Source organism: Macaca mulatta, chromosome 16 (assembly GCF_049350105.2).
Source record: "Macaca mulatta isolate MMU2019108-1 chromosome 16, T2T-MMU8v2.0, whole genome shotgun sequence".
NCBI classification, from domain to species: domain Eukaryota; kingdom Metazoa; phylum Chordata; class Mammalia; order Primates; family Cercopithecidae; genus Macaca; species Macaca mulatta.
The window spans coordinates 36,961,101-36,973,192 of NC_133421.1; the positions used below are offsets into that span (position 1 = coordinate 36,961,101).

The 12,092-nt window shown below is 44.0% G+C and overlaps 1 pseudogene across 1 annotated transcript in view; it reads right to left on the reverse strand.

The window, feature by feature from the left end:
- Window positions 1-450: 450 nt before the first annotated feature.
- Window positions 451-12,092, reverse strand: part of LOC144329447 (keratin, type I cytoskeletal 18 pseudogene) — a 28,778-nt pseudogene continuing 17,136 nt past the window's right edge. Inside the window, exon 2 of the transcript XR_013406224.1 lies at window positions 451-2,665. The product of XR_013406224.1 is annotated as a keratin, type I cytoskeletal 18 pseudogene (transcript). The remainder of the gene's footprint in view (window positions 2,666-12,092) is intronic.

The following is a 12,092-nucleotide window of genomic DNA, read 5'->3' on the forward strand; positions in this document are numbered from 1 at the left end:
CTACAGTTGCTGGACATCATACTTTAACTGCTCAACCCAACTGCAATTGATGGAGAGAGAGATTAAATTCCAGGAACTCAGGGCAGCAGAGTCTGAGGGGGCCTGGCTTTGTACTGACAAAAGACAGCATTTCCTTACTTCTCCCTACACCACCCCCACACTATCCCCCACCCACCACGAAATCTGACTTTGATCAATGATGTTGAAAGTAAAGAAGTAGCCTGTGGTTAAAGTGAGATGGTAGCACATGAGATTCTGGCAGCTTGACTTCAGAATCTGCTGCTCTCTGATTCTGAATGCATGGCAGGGAACAGGGGACAGGAAGCAGGTTCGCTGACCTCTTCCTGCCCTTCTATGGGTTATATCATTCTCCTGGAAAAAGCCCAAGGGCATCTTTGAGGTAAAGCATCCATGAAGCTTCATAAAACTTTCGGAAATGGGAGCTGGGGGTGGAGGTGGCAACAGCGGTTTCATTTTAATTTCATGGTGGAGTATCAAACATTAGATCAGTATTTCATTATAGATGGACCAACTGAAGTGATTTTTCTTTTCAACCCAAGAAGAACCCAGCAGCAACCAAAGAGCAGAACAAAACTCCATGGCAGCATTAGGCTTCAGGTGGCCATGGGTCTTGTCAGAGAAACAGAAGTGGAGGCAAAATTTCAAAATGACACAAACAGGTAAGGGGTCACAAGGCTTCTAAGTCACAAACCTCACAGGCTATTTATTTTGAGGGGGCATCATCCAGATAGAATTGCACCCTTCGGGGGGAATTTTTCTTTGTATAGTCTTAGTTTTTCAACAGGTACATGGGTTTTCAGAATATTCTATCATCTCCCCACTGGGAGAAAAGCCTCTCTTAATGGGTCTCGGGTATCAGAGCCATGTCAGAGGTCAGCACTCACAGTTTGACATTCTGCCTTTTGTTAGGGGGCTCCTTGCTGGACAAAATCTCCAGACTTCTAGACGGCTGAATATCTTGCCTGGTCTATGCTTGCTTGGATTTTGTTTTCTACTACTGTACAAAAAACAAAAAAGAATAATTGCTGGAAAAGAGATAGTGAATTTAAATTACAATGATAAAGATTGTTTTCAATATCCAATAAACTAGAAAATACACATTTCAAGAGAAAAATGTATATACTAATGAATAGAAAATTCAAGTTATGCTATAAATGTTGTTTGGAAAAAAAAGTACATATATATAACTGTTAATGCCATAACAATGCCAGTATGTTTTTTCTTTTTTTTCTTTTTTTTTAACATCTGAACTTGTTATTGGCCTCCTGTTCCCCAAAGGGTCCCCTGCTTCTGTTGGCTTAATGTCTCAGAACTTTGGCATTGTAGGTCTCAGACACCACTTTGCCATCCAATATCCGGCAGGTGGTGGTCTTTTGGATGGTTTGCATGGAGTTGCTGCTGTCCAGGGCATCGCAAACATTGAAGTCCTCGCTGTCTTCCAGCAGGTGGCGGTAGGTGGTGATCTCAGCCTCCAGCTTGACCTTGATGTTCAGCAGGGCCTCATACTCCTGGGCCTAGTGCTGTCCCTCTGCTCAGGTCTGTGCCAGCTCCGACTCCAGGTGCAGCAGGATCCCGTTGAGCTGCTCCATCTGCAGGGTATAGCAGCTCCCTCAGGCTGTTCTCCAAGCTGGCCTTCAGATTTCTCATGGAGTCCAGGTCAATCTCCAAGGACTAGACTGTATGTCTCAGCTCCATGAGCGTCATCTCAGCAGCTCCAACCTCGGCAGACTGCGTGGTGACCACTGCAGTGCTCTCCTCAATCTGCTGAGATCAGTACTTGCCCAGCTCCTCTCAGTTCTTTGGAACCAGCTCGTCATATTGGACCCGATGTCTGCCATGATCTTGGCGAGGTCGTGAGATTTGGGAGCATCTACCTCCATGGTCAACCCAGAGCTAGCAATCTGGGCTTATAGGCTCTTTACCTCCTCTTCATGGTTCTTCTTCATGAAGAGCAGCTCCTCTTTGAGAGCCTCGATCTCTGCTTCCAGCTGCAGCTGAGTGACATTGGTGTTATCAATGACCTTGTGGAGCCCATGGATGTCGCTCTCCACAAACTGGCGCATGGCCAGCTCTGTCTCATACTTGACCCTAAAGTCATCACCAGCAAGACAGGCATTGTCGATCTGCAGAACAATGTGGGGATTGTCCACAGTATTTGCAAAGATCTGAGCCCTCAGGTCCTCGATGGTCTTGAAGTCATGGCTCCAGTCTCTGACCGGGGGTCCCTTCTTCTCCAGGTGCTCCTGGATTTTGCTCTCCAGTTTTCAGTTCTTGGTCTCCAGGCTCCTCATTCTGTCCAGGTAGGAGGCCAGGTGGTCGTTCAGACTTCGCATGGTTTCCTTCTCATTCTGGATGACTCCCATTCCTGCCAGACCCCCGGCCATCACCGCGGGCAGGCCCCCGGACCCCGTGCTGCCCTGGAAGCTGGTGGAGCAGGACATGGAGATCCGGGAACCAGAGCCCCTGACGCCTGCATAGACGCTGGCCACACTGCTGACCAGCTGGGTGCCTGGACAGAGCCCAGGGACTGGTAGTTGGTGGAGAAGGTAGAGCAAGTGGTGAAGTTCATGCTGTCCGGGGAGGAGAGCAAGAGGACAGGACTCAGGTTTTGATGGCCAATTTTTTTTTAAAGCTGAAGATAAATCTGTAGAAATAAATTTTCTACCTTTAGAAAATAAACATTTAAATGTTGTCCAAATAAATACCTTAAGCTAAATTTTCTGATACAGGTCTCTTTCCTTTGAGATTGTTCTCACACATGGATTATAAATACCTAGTAAAAAGACTGCAGATTAATTCCCTATAATAATGAGGTTTTTTTGTCTGTTAAAAAAAAAAAAAAAAAAGCATAGGCGGGGCACGGTGGCTCATGCCTGTAATCCCAGCACTTTGAGAGTTCGAGGTGGGTGGATCACGAGGTCAGGAGTTTGAGACGAGCCTGTCCAATATGGTGAAACCCTGTCTTCACTAAAAAATACAAAAATTAGCAAGGCGTGGTCATGCATGCCTGTACTGTCAGCTACTCAGGAGGTTGAGGCAGGAGAATTGCTTGAACCCAGGAGGCAGAGGTGGCAGTGAGCCGAGATCGTGCCACTGCATTCCAGCCTGGGTGACAGAGTAAGGCTCTGTCTCAAAAAAAAAAAAAAAAAAAAAAAAGCACAAAGGAAGGGGAAGATTAGTATGTGAAACATACAGAGAAGAGTTTGCTTAAGGCTTTCTGTAAGAATGAGTGGGCTAAACAATGTTGACATCCCCAAAATAAAACCAAATATCAACAGGAAAGGCCCAGGAAAGAATTCACAGACGTAAAGAGATATGATAAATACGGTCATTTTTGGCCGGGTGTGGTTGCTCACACCTGTAATCCCAGCACTTTAGGAGGCTGAGGCGGGTGGATAATGAGGTCAGGAGTTCGAGACCATCCTGGCTAACACAGTGAAACCTTGTCTCTACTAAAAAAAAAAATTACAAAAAATTAGCTGGGTGTGGTGGTACGTGCCTGTAGTCCCAGCTACTCGGGAGGCTGAGGCAGGAGAATTGCTTGAACCCAGGAGGTGGAGGTTGCAGTGAGCTGAGATTGTGCCACTGCACTCCAGCCTGGGCAACAGAGGAAGATTCTGCCTCAAAAATACATATATATATATAAACATATATATAAATATATATAAAAATATATAAACATATATATGTAGTCAATTTTCCTTATCCCTTTTGATAAGACAGTCAAAATGACCTCTTTCCATTTCTAATCATGTAACAATGAGATTGTTGAGGAGGCAAAGTCCGATGAGCAAAGAAACTAAACTGTGCACAGAAGAAAGCATCCAAACTGCCTCTTGCCCCATAAAAAAGTGACAGCAGTGACACTGCCCCTTCCTAGGCCGTTGTGCCCACAGTGAACAAAGACAATTGAGATTAGAACAAGGTGGGGGGCCGGGCACACTGGCTCACGCCTGTAATCCTAGCACTTTGGGAGGCCAAAGCATGTGGATCATCTAAGGTCAGGAGTTCAAGACCAGCCTGGCCAATGTCATGAAACCCTGTCTCTCTTAAAAATACAAAAATTAGCCAGGCGTGGTGGTGGGTGCCTATATTCCCAGCTACTCTGGAGGCTGAGGCAGGACAATCACTTGAACCTGGGAGATGGAGATTGCAGTGAGCCGGGATATAGCACCATTGCACTCCAGCCTAGGCAACAAGAGTGAAACTACATCTCAAAACAAACAAACAAACAAAAAAAAAAAAAAAAAAAAAAAAAAAACAAGGTGGGGCACAGAACCAAGAGTAGAGCTGCTTTTGAAGCTGTGAAAGAAGATGTGAGAGCCGGGCGCGGTGGCTCAAGCCTGTAATCCCAGCACTTTGGGAGGCTGAGATGGGCGGATCACGAGGTCAGGAGATCGAGACCATCCTGGCTATCACGGTGAAACCCCGTCTCTACTAAAAATACAAAAAATTAGCCGGGCGCGGTGGCAGGCGCCTGTAGTCCCAGCTACTCGGGAGGCTGAGGCACGAGAATGGCATGAACCCGGGAGGTGGAGCTTGCAGTGAGCTGAGATCCGGCCACTGTACTCCAGCCTGGGCGGCAGAGCGAGACTCCGTCTCAAAAAAAAAAAAAAAAAAAAGAAAGAAGATGTGAGAGAACAGGAGGAATGGGCCTGGCAGGAGGTCAGCAGTCAGGTGGGAAGGCAGCCCCCACAGGTGGTATTCATATAACTGACTCAAAAAAAAAAGCTTCCCTTGAATGAAACAAACAAACAAACAAACAAAAACCATAATGCTTCTCAAAAGAAACCATGGTGTGGGAACTAATTAATATTGCTGTTCATTTCTGAATAATCCTCCTGAAAAGCCACAGTACTCAGCTCAGAAGAAATGGCCAATTCCAGTAAAATATCTCTGAACTTTATTTTTTTTATTTTTTTAAATTTTTCTTTTGAGACGGAGTTTCACTCTTGTTGCCCAGGCTGGAGTGCAATGGCGCAATTTCTGTTGGGGTGATCAGACCCAACACCAGGCCATGGGGGCTACAAAGTCCAGCAGAGTCAAAGAAATGAGAAAAGACAAGAGTACATAAGGTGGGTCCAGGGGGCCAACGCTGGTACAGAGGCTGCGAAGGCCCCAAGCTCTGGGAGCCCACACTATTGGTGATCAAACACAGCTGCAGGTGGTGAGGATGTGTGGATGTGGGGGTAAACAGGTGAGGGTGTGAGGACGTGGGGATAGAAAGGTAGCAGTGCATCAAGCATAGCTGTGATGGTTTAGTATTTTCTTTGATGCATATAGAATATGCTCTGCTGCTTGAGATAATGGATAACATGTTTATGAGCCTGGGAGAGCAACCAACAAGTCTGTGCACATTCCAGAGGCCACCAAGGGTTTTATGCCCTGAGCCCTGGATTCCATCCAAGCCACGAGGGGTTTTATGCCCTGGGCTTAGATTTGTGGTGTGGCAGAGCAGACTTCCACCCTTTGGCACAGAGCTTGGTGTTCCAAAGGCCATGAGGTTTCAGACCCTGAACCCCAGACATCTTCCAAGACGCTTTTATATTATGACAGACAAGCCAATCCTGCCTCAGCTCTTCTACCAACATGTCTCCCTTTTCTTTTTCACAAAACCGCCACAGCTATTATTGCTCGTTCTTGGTGGCAGCTTTCTCTCCAGAGGCGGCTTCCGCATTTGCAGACTACATAAAGACAAACAACACAGATTAAAAGCACAATCATTATTAAAATCACAGAGCCCCCAAGTGTCTTGATCCACTTTAGTGGGTTAATAGCTGCTAATCTGTCTGCAGCTCCTTCAAGCACTTCAGTTCCTGGCATTAGTGTCATATGTGACTGAGAGGCTTGAAATATTTTTTCCTTCAATTTTGCAAGATCTAAAGATAAATTTCCAGTATGATCTTTTAAATGTCTCTTAACTTTTTCCCACACATGCTCTGTTTTATTATACAGATGGGGAGTAATGTAAAAATCAGAGGTATTTCAATCACATTGCTTTTCAACTTTACTTTTTAAACTTATAATACAATCTCCCATTCAAATCACTGTCTGATGGAGATCATTAATTGGGTTAACTATTTTTTTACTTATTTGAGTTTGAGAGTTCCATAATTTTGTGGAATTATTTTGCCACTTACTGACAAATGTAACAGTTTGTACAGATGAATGCAGAGCCACACTAGCTATTGCGGTAGTAGTAGTAACAGCAATGAGGTCAATTATAGCAACTATAAATCTTTTTGACTGGGATAAAAGCTTTTTAAGGTTTTCAGTTACTATATGAATGGATGGAGATGCCTTCCACTGTCTAAAGACATAGGGATCCAGACTCCTTCCCTGGCTTTAATTATTAGGATAGTCTGATTTTTATTAAAAGTTGAATTAATGCAGGTAAACAAATGACATTTGGGGCATGAAATAACGTGTGTATTTATATTAAGAGTAACATTTCCTATTGCCAGCACAAAAGGTGGCCAAACACAACTTTGAATCCAAAAAGTCCTGTTGGAAAGAAAAGAAAGAGCATATTTATTTTTACCTCCCTCCCCTTTATACTTGTTATATTTACCCTCCCAAATTTTTATTGAACTTTGAGCCATAGCTAATAATTCAGAATGTTCCTGTCCTATGGCAGGAGATATTATTTTTGGACTGGGGTGATAATGCCAGTAGGACTCTATATGATAAGGACCTAAGCTTTTGTCTGAATATATTGTGCATGATTTAATTGCCAATGATTCCATCGGTTTATTACATTTGTTCTACAAGAAGGCCTTCTGGTGCTATTTTTTTTTTTTAAAGATCCTCTTAGGGGACTAATTAATGATGATTCCATAGGAATTATTTTGTAGTACCTCAGCCTTACTTGCTATACAATCTTCCCAAGTTTAAGCATCCACACCTTTAAACTAAACTCTATTTTGTTTATATTTGAACTTATTTGGATGGAACTGCAGGGTTTTAGGATGGGAATGATTATATTTTAAACTACACCCCAAAATCATATGCAAAGCAGCCCATGATTTATTTTTTCAGGTACTACTGCCACCCAGGCCTGTGTGTCAATCTGTAAACAGCCAACAGCAGGTCCCAGGTATATTGGGGGATATTTATATTCTATGGATATATTTATTTTTATCCCTTCTTCATTCAGATGCACTGGCCCTCGGCTATCTATGGGCTCAGGCAGCCAGGTACTGTCATTGGTGTACACCTCAATAACACGGTCCATCCAACTCACAGACCTAATTAAAGGAGGAAATGGGACATATGCCCAATAAGTGAAGTTTTGAGTTGCTCCAAAATATTGAGGCTTACCGCCATGGTGAGTGTCACCAGCATGGCCACCATCAGGTTACTAGTTGTTTTTAGTTTGTTCTGTGCTTTCAAGTTGTCTGTTGCCATCTGCACCAACTTCTTGATTTGTCCCTATTTTGGAGAATTTGCATGATAACTATTCTTGTTTTTTTTCTTCATCTTTGAGATATATATTTGTGCCATCACTCATATTGGGAGTTCTGGCTCTTCCCAGAGTCCTCTCTTCCTGCTGTAGCTCATAATAGATCTTCAAATGTTTGGTGGGCACCCATACGGACAACCTGATTGTTACCTGGAGAGACACAAACAAATCCTCTTCCCCATATAATTATCTGCCCTTTGATTAAGTTTCATTAAAGGGCCAGGGAGGTCAGTATGTCCTCTTATATGAGTGTTATAGAAAGGGGAATGCCTTTGTTGTACTGCTTGCTGTAAAGAATAAAATAAAAGATTAAGTTGGTCATTAGTAACATTTTGAATTAAGGTACATTCAGTATTTTGCGTGGCTTGCACTACATAGCTGAATCAGAAACAATGTTTACTGGCAGTGTAAAAGTTTTTAACACTGTTACCACAGCCATAAGTTCAGGCCTTTGAGCAGAAGCAAAGTCAGTTTGAAAAACGTGTTGTTGAGGTCCCACAAATGAGGTCTTTTTATTACTAGATCCATCAGTAAAAACAGTAATGGCCCCTTCAGTAGGGGTTTTTTGAATAATGGAAGGCAATATCCATGATGTTAATTTAAGAAATTGGAATATTTTGGATTTAGGATAATGATGATCAAGAACATCAATAAAACCTGCCAAATCAACTTGCCATTCCTGGAAATTAATATAAGCCTGCTGAATTTGTTGTTTGCTTAATGGAACTATAATTTGATTTAGATCATATCCCATTAACTTTGTTGTGCGCAGCCTTACTTGTCCTACTTGCCTATCACAGGAAGAGGGAGGAAATGAGCCAGATCAGTAATCAACAGTGCTTCAGTCAAGAAAGGCAATTTTTCTGATGCCAAGATGTAACTGATTTAAATTGACAGCATCACTGAACTGTAAAATTTGTATGTGGCACTTTAGGCCTCATATTTTGGCATGGTTTCTAATATCTTAACTACTACTAATAACACTGATAGGCAGTATTATTATGGGTGCTTACCATATCCAAGATACTCTGCCAAGTCAATAACCCTATGAGGAAAGTACCATTATTGTCCTCATTTTATAAATAAGATGACTAAAACCCAGAAAGGTTATGTAACTTGTTCAAGGTCGCACAGCAAGTGATAAACCTCGAACTGGACCCAGCCAATCCCACGTTCTGTTCTATGACCCAATATGCTAAGCACTGACCTGTACTATGAAAAGTCAAAGGGCAAGGGAGATATGATCCTTGTCCTTGAGAAACAACATGATTAGGAATGACAGGCTGGGTAGACATGAACAATCCCTGGGAAGATTATGAGAAAAGCAATACACATAAGTGTTAACAAACAGAAAGAGGGGCAGCTCTGCACAGTGCTGTCACTGGCAAGCAGACAGAGGGGTGGAGTTGAGAAAGAAAAACCAGCTAAGTTTTGTGGATGGAGAGAGTTCTGAGCATCACTTTGAAGAAGGAAGACATCATTTGGTGGAGGAAGATAGAAGAAAACGATATGCAAAAAGGCATACAAAACATGTTATGTGTATTGCAAGCAGGGTGGGCTGCTTGAAAGAGAGTTGGGTCAGTGGGAGAGGAGAAGGAAGCAAATCGTTGGAGGAAACCGTTCAGAGAAAGGCCTGAAAGACAGCGACCTCCCGTTTGGTAAACATCTTTCCCTGGCAATATGAAGGAACTGCCATCTCATTTGGAAATGCAACACTGTACCCTGGATCTGAGTAGCACTCTCTGGAGGCTTCCCAGGGCCTGGCCAACGTCACCCTCAAGACCCTTCCTTGTGGTTCTCCATGATCAGTCCTCGGGATACTGCTTATACTGGCCCCACCATCCACCTCCTGGTGCTCATGGTGGAGGTCTCCGCAAGTTAGAGCCCACGTGAAGGGTGCCTGCTGGGCTCTCACATCATCTCCAACCATGGAGGAAAGGTCAGCAACCACTCTACACCGTGAGCACTGCAAACCACGACCCCAAATTTACTAATGCCCGTCAGGCACCCAACTTTGGCTTCAGCTTGTGCCTAGTCTTTTCCACAGCTTCCCTGTGGCCTATAGGAATGCCCTAGGGCACCAGAAGAAGCTGGGCAAGCTGTCAAATGACTCCCTGGAGTGCTCCTAGGCAAGACCTGTGGCTCTGAGAAGCAACTAGAAATCATTGCTAGAGTCTGAGACCAGACTGCTGCATCTGGAAGGTAAGTCCAGAATATTCTTGGATGATGCGGGGGTGTGGAGGTATGGGGGCTGATGTAGGATGCAGCCTGAGGTAGCTGACATCTGATCAGGGCTACCATGCGAACAGATGTAGGGGTCTGGATGGTAACAGGGATGGAAAAGAGAATTAGGACCCTAAGGAAGTCCTGACTTAGGCTGTGAGGTAAATTTTCAATGGTGACTTAACAGAAAAATCAGAGAGTTGGTAACATTATCAACAGGAAGAGTGACATAATAAAAAGGGGGGAGACAAAGAATAGCCATGATCACTCTGAAGAATGAGGAGGAGGAATGGCGTGTCCCACCCGCCATTACGACTTATAAAGCAATAGCAATGAAAAGAATATGGCGGCAGTGCAGGTACAGACGGACAAGGAAAGGCAGATCTTACGCCTGACCCAAGATGAAAGAAAGAGCCCAGACAGAGCCCCGCGTATTTGAGAGCTTTTGAAAGAAGGGACTACAGGCCCGGCGCGGTGACTCACGCCTGTAATCCCAGCACTTGGGGAGGCCGAGGCGGGCAGATCACGAGGTCAGGAGTTCGAGAGCAGCCTAACCAACATGGTGAAACCCCATCTCTACTAAAAATACAAAAAATTAGCCAGGCATGGTGGCGTGCACCTGTAATCCCAGCCACTCGGGAGGCTGAGGCAAGAGAATCACTTGAACCCGGGTGGCGGAGGTTGCAGTGAGCCAAGATGATACCACTGCACACCAACCTGGGCAACAGAGCCAGACTTTGTCTCAAAAAAAAAAAAAAGACAAAACCCAAAAACCACCCGCCCCCCCCAAAACCCACAAACCACAAAGGAAAAGATTGACACATCTGACTACCTTAAAAACAAACAAACAAACAAACAAAAACTTCTGTACACCAAAGCCACAAAATAAACAAATAAATGAATAACACAGACTGGAGGATCTCTGCAGCAGATAACAAAGGACTGATGTGCAGAAAATATATAAAGGGTTGTTACAAGTCAATAGGAAAAGTCAAACAAGGCAGTTTTTTTTGTTTGTGTTTTTGTTTTTAATGGAGAAAGGGCAAATGATAGAAAAGAAAACCCAAATGGTCAATAAATACACAAAATGACACGCAACCAGGAAAACACAAATGAGAAGCAATGAGATCACATTTATCCTGTCAAACTGACATATATGTTAAAGTTTGAGGACATAAGGAAACTGGAACTCTCATACCCAGCTGGTAGGATTATAAATTGGTAAAAGGACTGGGCACAGTGGCTCACGCCTGTAATCCCAGCACTTTGGGAGGCTGAGGCAGGCAGATCACAAGGTCAGGAGATCGAGACCATCCTGGTTAACATGGTGAAACCCCGTCTCTACTAAAAATACAAAAAATTAGCTGGGTATGGTGGTGGGCGCCTGTAGTCCCAGCTATTCTGGAGGCTGAGGCAGGAGAATGCTGTGAACCTGGGAGGTGGAGCTTGCAGTGAGCAGAGATCGCGCTACTGCACTCCAGCCTGAGTGACAGAGCAAGACTCCGTCTCAAAAAAAAAATCAATAAGTAAAAGATACAAATAAATTGGTAAAACACTTTAAATACTTTCTGACAATAACTAGTAGAATAAAGCATGTGTCCATCCTATGACCCAGCACTTAAAGGAATATGTCCTAGAGAGGTTCTGGCATACACTGAGATGTACATGACACAGATGTTCATCAAAGCACTTTTGTGCAGGCCCATAATCCACTGACTTTTCCCATCCAATCTCTATTTGCTTTGAACCAATTAGAGAAGATGTAACCCATAATGCAATTCCAATCACTACATTTCATGCTATGAAAAGATATATGTGAAACAACAAAGCAAGTATGAATGGCATGATAGGAACTACTAATATGCCAAGTGGAAAATCTGTTTCAAACTGAACTGGGAATTCCAACAACACAACATGCTGGAAGTCAATAAGAAACATTGGAGGCCAGGCGCTGTGGCTCATGGCTGTAATCCCAGCACATTGGGAGGCTGAGGCGGGTGGATCATTTGAGGTCAGGAGTTGGAGACCACCCTGGCCAACATATAGTGAAACCCCATCTCAACTAAAAATACAAAATTAGCTGGGCATGCTGGTGCACGCCTGTAGTCCCAGCTACTTGGGAAGATGAGGCAGGAGAATCTCTTGAACCCAGGAGGCGAAGGTTGCAGTGAGCCTTGATCACGCCACTGTACTCCAGCCTGGGTGACAGAGCGAGACTCTGTCTCTCAAAAAAAAAAGAAAAGAAAAGAAAAAGAAAAAGAAACAGGTGATGCACAAGCATGACTTGTTGGGAGTGTGGCCATTAGAAAATAGAAGACTTGCTGGGCACAGTGGCTCACACCTGTAATCCCAGCACTTTGGGATGCCAAGGCGGGTGAATCACCTG